This window comes from Struthio camelus, chromosome 1, assembly GCF_040807025.1.
Source record: "Struthio camelus isolate bStrCam1 chromosome 1, bStrCam1.hap1, whole genome shotgun sequence".
NCBI lineage: Eukaryota > Metazoa > Chordata > Aves > Struthioniformes > Struthionidae > Struthio > Struthio camelus.
This window is the reverse complement of record NC_090942.1, coordinates 8,589,270-8,599,200: the sequence shown is the minus strand read 5'-3', so window position 1 is coordinate 8,599,200 and position 9,931 is coordinate 8,589,270. Positions and strand designations below refer to the sequence as shown.

General features: G+C 46.3%; 1 protein-coding gene across 1 annotated transcript in view; it reads left to right on the top strand.

The window, feature by feature from the left end:
* The first annotated feature begins 1,363 nt into the window (after window positions 1–1,363).
* The window catches only part of LOC104147667 (protein FAM107B), a 64,391-nt gene continuing 55,823 nt past the window's right edge, over window positions 1,364–9,931 (top strand). Inside the window, exon 1 of the mRNA XM_068917835.1 lies at window positions 1,364–1,566. The gene's annotated coding sequence lies outside the window, so the exon portion shown is untranslated. The remainder of the gene's footprint in view (window positions 1,567–9,931) is intronic.

Sequence of the window (9,931 nt, the reverse complement as noted above, 5' to 3'; positions counted from 1 at the left end):
CAGAACAGGGAGCCTTTCGATATTTATACTCCTCATTCACCCAGGCACGGCATTTTACCACATTTAATAAAAAATAATCAATTTTTATGAGGTATTTTCTCTCTATAGTATCCATGGGCTCCACATACAGGAACAAACATATCTCGCAGCGCTCCTGTGAAGGAAGGTGCGTCTGGGGAACGAGGCTGGCCATAACCAGGGCTGAGGCTGCGAACACTGACCACGCAAGTCGGTGCCCAACTTGTGATGCTGCTAGTTACTTTCTGAGGAGCACGTAGCACTGTATAGCATTTCATTTCTTCACAGCGTAGCCCCGATTGCCTCTGTTGGCACTTGGCATCTGCAAATCTGATCCTCAGCTGACTTAAACCGAGCCAGAACAGACAGCGGCCACGTGTGCTTTGGCTTCCATCCACGTGCTCGGTTTTGCACAGGTATTTTGTCATTCCCCTTTTTCCTAGTGCTAGAAGAGCCTCAGGCAAAGACCTGAGCAGTCTTAAATACATGCTAGCACTCAGGATTTCCGCCTTGCCCCACAGAAAACAGTAATTCTCCTTACCCACCCGCTGCCCGCCACACGCCGGGGCAGGGGCTCAGCTAGGAGAGAGCCAGTGGCAACAGCACCTGCTGAGCACCCAGGATGCCTGCCACGGGGACTCCTCGGGGTCGGGGTTTTTGGAGGGGACAGGTCCACCTCCCAGAGCCAAGCGATGCTGGATGCGCCCCCCTCCCCAAGCACGGTCCGACGGGTCCAGCAGCTTTCCATCCCCGCCATGAGCAAAGACGCCGCTGTCACTTCGCCGCTGTGACGCAGCGCATCTGCCCCTCAAGAAACTCGCAGTAATCCTGCTGATAAACATACAAAAGAAACCGATTGAATCCAAGTACGTACGCGAACTTATAAACATACATTTCATCCCAGGAGGTCTTTTTTGGGTTCATTGCCAAAAGCCTCTGCACGTTACGCGGCCGCGCGGGGACCTCAAATCGCATTTAGCGACTGGCGGGAACATCCGCCACAGGGATGGACAGGGTGGAGCCGTAACGGCTCTGCATCATGGAAAAGGGGGGTGAAGACGGGAAAACTTGAGATTTCTGACAGGAAAAAAAAATAAAAAATAAAAAAAAAAAAAGAGAGAGAAAGAGAGAGCGAGCCACGTTTCCAGGTGGAGGTCACGCAGAGGCTCAAACGCCTCAGCGCACCTTTCGGCGCTGCCCGTGACTCCCGGGCTCGCGTCTTCCTCCCCGGCGGAGCTGCCTGCCCGCAGCTCGGGTCCCCTTTTCCTCAGGGATTTCCCGCCGCCCCCTTTTCCTCCACGCACCCGCCGAACGCCTGACAACAAAGCGGGGGGGGGGGGGGCGGGGGGGGCGGTGCGGTGACTCAGCGGGCAGCCCCGCCCCCGCCCCGCCCCGCCGCCTCAGCGCGTGTGGCGGCGCCGCGCCACAAGTCCGTCAGGCGGCGAGCGGCCGGGCAGCTGCTGGCCTTCCCCCCCCCCCCCCCTCCTCTTCCCGCCTCACCGCGCCTCGGGGCGTCGCCTGCCCTGCCGGCGCCTCGTCCGCGGCCAGGTAGGTGCTGTGTGCCCGCCTGCCGGCACACAAAGGAGGGGTGGGAGGCTCCCCGGTGGGGGGGGGGGGGGCGCCCCTGGTGGCTTCGTTAGCGGCGAGCGCCGGCGGGGCAGCCCCGGGCGGGCGCTGCCCGTCCTTGTTTAATTTTTACCCTCCTGAAAGTGGTCAGGAGAGGGTGAAGGACGCCACAATGGAGACTTCAGTCGTGCCCCTAGCAAGGGTGGGTGGGTGGGTGGGAAGAAGATGAAGCGGCGGGTGCGCCGTGCTGGGCGCCTGGTGCGCTTCCCCCGAGCAGCCAGACCTGCTCCTGCCTCGGCAGCTCCCGCCTCGGCGCGGCGGCCGGGGGGGGCCTTTAAATCCGCAGCTGGACGCTTATTTATTTATTCCCCCCCCCCCCCGCCTATAGTGGGAAGGTTTTTTTTGTTTGTTTGTTTGTATGTGTGTGTGGTTTTTTTTATTATTATTATTATTTTTCCCCCCCGCTCCCCGCTTTTGGCTTGTGAACGCGGCGGGGCCGGTGGGGTGTTTTTGTTCGCCCGTCTGTGAAGCAACTTTGAGCCTGTGGTGACCGCGGCGGCGCGGGCCGGGGCCTGGCGCCTGCGCCCGGGGCGGCCTCGCCGCAGCCCGGCGTGTCCAGGTGTCGGGGGGGGGGGGTGGGATGGAGGGAGAAAAGGGGGAAAATACGTTCCTTTGGCATTGCAGAATTATTTCCCGTATTTGTTTTCCTGCCCCGTGAAAGAGCAGCGAGCTGCAGCTGATGTCGCCGTGGGTGCGGAGCACGGAGGATGGATGTTTCTGGACGGGTCTTTGGTGAAAAAGTTAAAAACCGGCCGTGCTGTGAGCCTCGGAGACTTGCTCTGGCCCTCCTGGCGTCCGCTCCTGCGGCTGGGACTCTGTCAGAGTTTCCCTGAATGGCCCTGAGAGTTCAAGCGTCTAGATTTTCCTACGCGTCGGCTTAAAAGTCAGTATGACTGGCCAGTATAGCTGCATGGTTAAGTGCCTTGGGAAAATTTGGCTGTTTGCTAGGGTGAGGGTTGCAACACAGAAGATCTGTGTAACTTGAATGCTTCCACTTATTTATTTATTGTAGTTTAATGAGATCTGGCACACGTCAATACTGTGTGATCGTCATATGCGGTCTTGGCTGGCGTCTGTGCAGAGTTTGATCCAGTAAATTTGGTGCACGCTTGTAGCAAACTTGAGAGTGGGGTGAGGAGGATGTGTGAACTTTTGGCTTTCATTGAGAATTTGCAGGCTAACACACGCGACAAAATGAGGAGAAAATACTTCTGAATGAGCATAATATGGTTGCTGCGTGTAGTTTGTGGTGAGAGTATTGTTGAATAACTTTCTGGCAGCAGTGCTCTTCTGCGCTGGGATATACATTTTTGCATTAAATCCTGTAGCACCACCTAGGATATGCAACTTTCATTGACTTGACAGAGAAGTAGGCGCATGGAAGAACATTGTTGAAAAGGGAGCATTTGCTTGTGGATCTTGCGGGCAATTTGAGATGCAGTTAAACTGTCTTTAATCCCCTCTCTTGATGGGAACAGGACGCTGAGAGTCTCTTGCTTTTTTGGTGGCTGTTTTCGTGGCAATACATGGATGGACAGTGTGCACTGTGAATGTGATGGCCGCTTGCTTACTGTCAGCGATATTTGCTCAGTAACGATAAACAATTGTTTGCTAGGCTTTATTAAAAACAACCGCAAACGCCCTATATCTTCTAACACAAAGCCTTTATTGTCCTAAAGCAACTGTGGACGGATTTCATGCTTGCTGTAGTTCCTCTGATGTCAGTGGAGTTTTGCCAGGGATGATTTTGGCAGGTGAAGTGTCACTTGCGTTTTTCAGAGGCCGCAACATTTAAGAATAATGTTGCTATTTTATTTATCTCCAGCACTTCAGGATTGTTAATTAAAACGTTATGCTGATAGGCCTGAAAATATGGGGTAGTGGGAGGAGAGTCATCAGATCAGATCATCTAAATACTCTCCTCACTTACTTTCTCCTCTCTGTTTCAGTTCTTATGTCCCTTAATTTACGATCTTGCTTCTTTTTCAGTCTTGGCATCTTTTTTCTCTCCTCAGAGCTGAGAAGAAGTTTCTCTGAACTCACCTGGGGCATTTAGAGGTTTTGAGATTAGCTGTATTGAACTGTCCTACAGTAACAGTCCACCACTAGGTAAGTGAAGAACTGGGCGGCAGCTGCACTTCTGAGGTGTTTCCTGCCGTGCACACGCCTTTTCTTTACAAGCTCATTTGGGTGGTAGCCGTGCTCAGTGCATTTGCTGAAGTGGCAGATTGTTTGACAGAGTCGCGTAGTGCAACAGTCAGGCTTGAGACAGGGCGAGTAGATCAGGGTAGGGGTGGGGAAGTTCACTGAATTTTTACATAGTGCCACGCTCGTGATGTTGAGAAACAACTGTTTTGGAGTACGCCTCTTTGTAATGTCAGTAAAGAAAGAAAAAATTCTAAAAAAAAGTGGAGCAGTTGAAGAATTGGTAAAGATGAAAGCAAACATTCTTTTTTACTAGCTGTGGGAAGAGGAGTGGGATTGTTGAACTATTAATTGGGTTTAATAGAACTTACTTGGCTCCATCAAAGTTTGAAAAATGATTTTACTGAACAGAACTAAGTTATTTTTATATCCAGTGAGCAGCATGAAATACATGTGGCCAACCCTTAGGCTCTTCTGACACTGTGGCAGTTTTAAACACAGCACGTTCTAGTGCTCAACGTTACAGAATCTTTACTCAGCCATTTTGGTTTCTGTGCAGACATTTTTGCACTGTGCAACTTTCGATCAGCCTATTTTGATCTCAAAAGTAAGCAAAAAGAACACATCGGACACAATTCCTAGTTGATACTGTTCTGGCATTTTTGGAAAAAGAAAGCGCCAAAGAGCAAGATCCACACACCGTCTAACTTTGGAGGGGAGAAAAAAGTGCTTAATGCTTCTTAAAATCAGTAACTAGCCTAAAGTTTATTCTGATCTGGCAGGAGTTGACATGTGCTTGAGTATCAGTGGAAGCATGATTTGCAGCTTAACATGATGTTGCAGAAAAGCCTGCAACTCTTCTCTCTTTACTTGAAGAACATGTAAGTTGGAGTTTAATAGAAGTCGACAGAGGGATTCAGCTGTGGAAGGGGAACTGGTCACACTTTCTAACCTGAACGTAAAGGTGTAAATTTGATAGGAGGAACTTTTTTCAATAGAAAAAAAAATTTAGCTAGAATTTGGCTAAAATCTTTGGGTAGAACTACATTTCTCAATGATGCATCCGTTCTCCCTGTGTTGCGAATTGTCAGACTCGGCTTGTGTGTGTTTGTTATATTAATGCTCCCAAAATCACGCTGAAGTGGCAAGGTGTTTTGTCTTCTCGCTGCCATCATCCACTTGCGGATGGGGAAATAGAAGCACAAAAAAAGTAAATGGGCTTCCTTACACAGGAAATGAGTTCAGGTTCTTGCACCACTACACGTTTCCCCTAAGCTATTGCCTAGTGCTGAAAGGAGTGGACTTTCTCCTGCACAAGCTGTGCAGAGTGAAGAGAAGAGGCACAAACCAAATTGACCGTATAGCGGGGTTTGAAAATCAGTTTGGTTACCTGGCTCCGCTCAGGTAGTGGGCAACTTCTTCCATCAACACTTTATGTTGGTCTTTGTTAGACTACAGAAAAATGATTTGTTTTTTGTTTTTTTTTTTTTTTTGCAATGGAAAGTGCTTAAGCAAAGACACCCAGCACGCACAGGAAAGAGAAGAAAACAATAGGGAGCATTTTTCTTCTGCTTTCCAGCCCTACCTTTTGGTAGATTGGTGCCGTGTTTCCAAATTGGTATCTGGCTGGATCTTTGGGGAGGTCCTTCATCTGGCCTGTTGTACAGTGGCATGCGAACAGGTGCCAGCACAAGGGAAGAGAAGGCTTTGCACAGCTAGCGGGGTTGGGGCAAGAGCAGGACTGCCTCGCTCTGACCCCTGTGGTTAGATCAGGTGGCGTGACTGCAGATCCCCACCCTGAGAGATCGGGCTCAGGGTTCCTTTTAAAGATGTTTTCTGAAGTCGGTGGGGGAACTGTATTTACTTTTGTTATGCACAGTTGCTTATGTAGCTGTTGTTTTCACCCAGCTGCTGTTCCACTTCAGTGCATTGGTGTGAAGAGCTGTGCGTGTTGCGCAGCAGTGGGGAGTTGAGTGTGGTAATTCTATGACGGCAGAAATCGTCCGGGGGCTGTATGAATAGGGAGCCTCGACATCTGCGAGAAAAGGAAGGATATGGTCAAGCAGAACCATTTCTTCCTTTTCCCATGTAACCTGAAAACTTACTGGAGGGTACCTGCTACCCCTGTGGTTTCGTGATGCTGAGAATACTGAAGTTTGAAGTAACATCCGTAGTTACAACATTGAGGTTGGTAGTTGACTGTTTTAATTGCAAAGTCTGTCATAATCTTAGGCATGACTTTCAAAACGTGTTTTGAGCTGGCAGTTTACTTTTTGTATTTAGGCCTACACTAGAAAGTTTTGTGGAGTTGAAGGGCAAGAAAGTCATGAGTAAAGGAGCGGTGGTCCAAGTAGTGTCTGTAAATGCATAAGCCCCAAAGACTTTGGGGCTTTTGTGTGCATTCATCTGTCTGTTGGCCCCTATCATATTTTAAAATTAACACTTCAAATCAGCAGTTACTCTGATTTCTTAGCGTGGGTCTATAGTTGGCAGGGTAGGATTTGTAGTGGCTTGGTGCAGTTTACCTTCAAATACGGAACTGTTCAGCCTGGAGGTAATCGAGCTTGCACAGATGGGACAAGAATCCTAGTTTCATGATGAGAGCAGGGAGTACAAATGCAATACCATTTGTCTTGTTTATTCTGAGTAATAACTCCTGGATTTACTTATTTTTATTAAATTTCTCTGGCAACATGAAGCCAGAAGACTGTCTTTTGTGCAAATACACGATCCTCTTCAAAGATAGAAATGGTGGAGTCTGTTAGGAACAGAGGAACAAATTCCTTCCATTCAGAGGAGGTGCGTTTCTTGCATTATTTTACATTTTATGCTGAAATTTCAGGCAATACACTTGTTTGCACAATACATCTGAAATCCTCTGTTCTGTCCTCTGGCATGTCTTAGGCTGTTACGTTTACTGCCCCTCTGTACGAGGTGCTTTAGAGAACTATCCTTAGGATGATTAAGCATGAAACGTTTCCTTGTTATAAGGAGAGGTTTAATGGTTTGGTCGACAAGCTTGCTTGTTTTGGTGGGATGAGTCTCAGTTTTATCCTCTTCCCAGTAAAGTTGCCTTTCCTGTAAGTTAGAAAGCTGAAATCCACAAATCGTTGGGGAAGAGGAGGTGTCCTCGTATTTGACTTTTTGGCAGAAGTGGTCCCTCAGCTTTGCAGTGTAGTGTACTTCATGGAGGCAAAACTGGGTCTTGAAACTATTTGGTTTAGTGTAAAGGGAAACCTGCATCAAGTTATTTTTGCTTATTTGATTATGAAGGGTTCCCCTTCATTCAGTTCACCATGTTTGTGCCAACTGGTGCTGGCTGACTCGCAGAGTCCAGTGGCATCTGCTCTGAACTGGAGCCAACAAGATGCTGCCAGTCAAAGGTATTTCTATAGCAATGGCATTTTGTGGGTCTTTCGGTGGGTTGGCGAGAGGGGGGTGATGATGGCAAATAACAGAATGATTCTTTTCTCTTCTTGCATGTACAGTGAATGGGCATTCATAAGACCTCATGTATATACACAGTCCTTTGTTTTAGTGTGAATAATAAAACAGAGTTAACAGCTCTGGGTATGCAAGATGATGTGACAAGAAGTGGGTCAAGACTGTTCTTGTGTGCATAAATGCACTCCTAATCTAGGCCAATGCCTATGCTGGACGCTTCCAAACAAGCTGGAAAGACTTCAGAGGAGCGGGAGTTTTTCTGTCAGATGGGTAAAGTGTACCTCTTGCTGAGCAAAGCACTTAAGGATGAGGATCAGAATGGATGTTCATGAGTCACTTTGCATGTTAATATGACTGTAGGGGAAAAACTTTATTGTTCTGGAAAACAAGGAATTTAGTTGGGGCCAAGGGGATTTTTCTTTTAACTGGCAGGATGAGTTGCTGAGCACCTGTGCTGTTTCAGCTGAAATGCTTCTCTTCTACCTCAGCTTCTTTACAAGTGTCATCAGGGGAAAAGATGCCTTGTTGACTGTCCCATTGCATTGCTGCTCCTGTCCTTCAGACTTTTTGCTAGAGTCGAGCTCCTCGGTGCACGTGCTCTCCTGAGCTCTCCTGACTGAACAAGTCATAAACATCTTATGCAAATATGAGCGAACATGTTTTTCCTTCTTTAGAAAATAAGTTTTAAAAACTAGCTTTAAGATTAAAGAAACTTCATCTGTCTGAGAAATGGAAAGTGTGCATCTCTTGGGGTAATGCTCATTCCATTGAAAAGATTTTAAAAAAAAATACTCCTCTGAAATTCCAGCAGCTAAACATTCACCCCTGAAACTGGTTACAAAGACTGTAATTTGTGAATGTCAATCAGCCTAATGTAGAGGATTTATTTTAAAAGGAGTATTACTCAGCAAAGCGTAAGTTAGACATGTACCAAAACTCTCTTTTTGGGGAAGCTCAAGTCTGAATTCTTGTGCCTCTCTTGCTTTCTCTTGAGTTAGTGACTGATGAAACTGAGTGGTAAAAGGGGGAGGCTGGAGGCATCAGCTGGCCATGCTATACCTCAGAAGTGTCATACCTTCAAAGTTGCCTTTATAAAAGCAGGTGTTTACGGAATGTTTAGTGACTTTGATTTTTTTTTTTTTTTCAATGTAATTGGTAAGCAGAATAAGAGATGTCTTTGTTTGAGGATATAATGACAAGTTAGTACACAGTACCTGAAGTTAGAAAATAAGTGTGCCAGCTATTATTTTGTTTTCCAGTGGCGTGAGGGCCCTTCCTGCTGAGCCACTCCTGTCCAGCCACTCCTAAAGAGACAGTCCTTGCCCCAAGGAATTTACAGTTTAAATAAGGAAGGGACAGTGAGTGAATGGACATTAGAGACAGAAAAAGGTGAAGCATCTTCTTTTTTGTAACATTAGCTCCGTTTGTTTTTGCAAATCCAGAATAAAAAGGTTTCCTGCATCTGAGATCTGAAGTTTTGCACTGAATGCAACTGTTTGTTGGAGAGCCAGATTTTTCTGAAACTGCCCGTGTGGATGTAGTTTTATGTGTGAAGGTGCCTTATCAATCATATTTAATGCCTTACAGGGATAAGTTTTAACTCATTCAGCTGCTTTATAGGGTCTATATTCCAGCTAGTTAAGATTTGCATTTTCTCTGTAGAAGCACTAAAAAGACATCTCTTCTACCTAGTTATCTGCTTCCAGACAACAAATAGGATATACAGATCCAAGCTGACGTGTTTCTTTAATTAATGTAATCCGTTTGCTAGCTTCACTTAAAAATTTATTGCAGGGAGGAGGAGCACAGGCAGATATTGTAAGTCCCATTTTTTTTTTTTTTTTTTAAGAAAACTGGGCCTAAAAAACCTTAGACCAGTGCTTTTCACTAAAAAAATCTCTGCAACTGGTGTCATTTTTATTGTGAAATTTTATAAGACTCCTGTAAAAATGGGGGCCTGTTCTAGGTGCTCATTCAGAGATTGATAGTCTGGACAGTAATGCTCGTGTATCTATAAAGCAACTTGGTGAAGAACTTCGCAGGAGTAACTTAGAGGAAAATATTTAAATCCTGGGAGGCTTCTTGGATGCTGTGACAATGGGCCATATAAATACCTAAGCAGCTAAATTTTCTGATAAAATTGTAATTCAGGTATTTCTGTGGTATCTTCATAATCCACTGCTCTGATGTCCTGTGGCTAAGTCATTCTTCACCTCATTTCCTGAGACCTGTCACGGTGTTGCTGGCACAGGATGGCGACAGCATTCAGCCGTGGAAATATTTTCATTTCTCCGGTGCCAATGTAGTCGTCGTAGGTTTATTCCATGATGTACTTAGCTTTCTACCCAGCAGGATTCCTAACTTTTTATAATGCTATGCTAATAAAGCTCTCGGGGTCTGCAGTACAAAATTCTTAATTGCCAAAATATTCCCATATCGGTTCCCAGTAAAATTGTTTTATTGAGCCTTTTTTTTCCCCCCCTCAGAATTATGCAAGAAAAAAGAGCCTCTAGCTGCTGGAGGACAGCACTGTGGTTTATGTTGCTTTTCAGTGTTTCTGTGCATCGAGGGAAGGCTTTGCTTTAGTGTTTAATTCTTTTGACTGCCATCCTCTAGTAGCATGCAGGAGGAGGGCTGCATTTGTAAGGAACTGTTCTGTGCGCTGAAAGGCAAGGATTTAGTAATGAGCTTTAAGGTA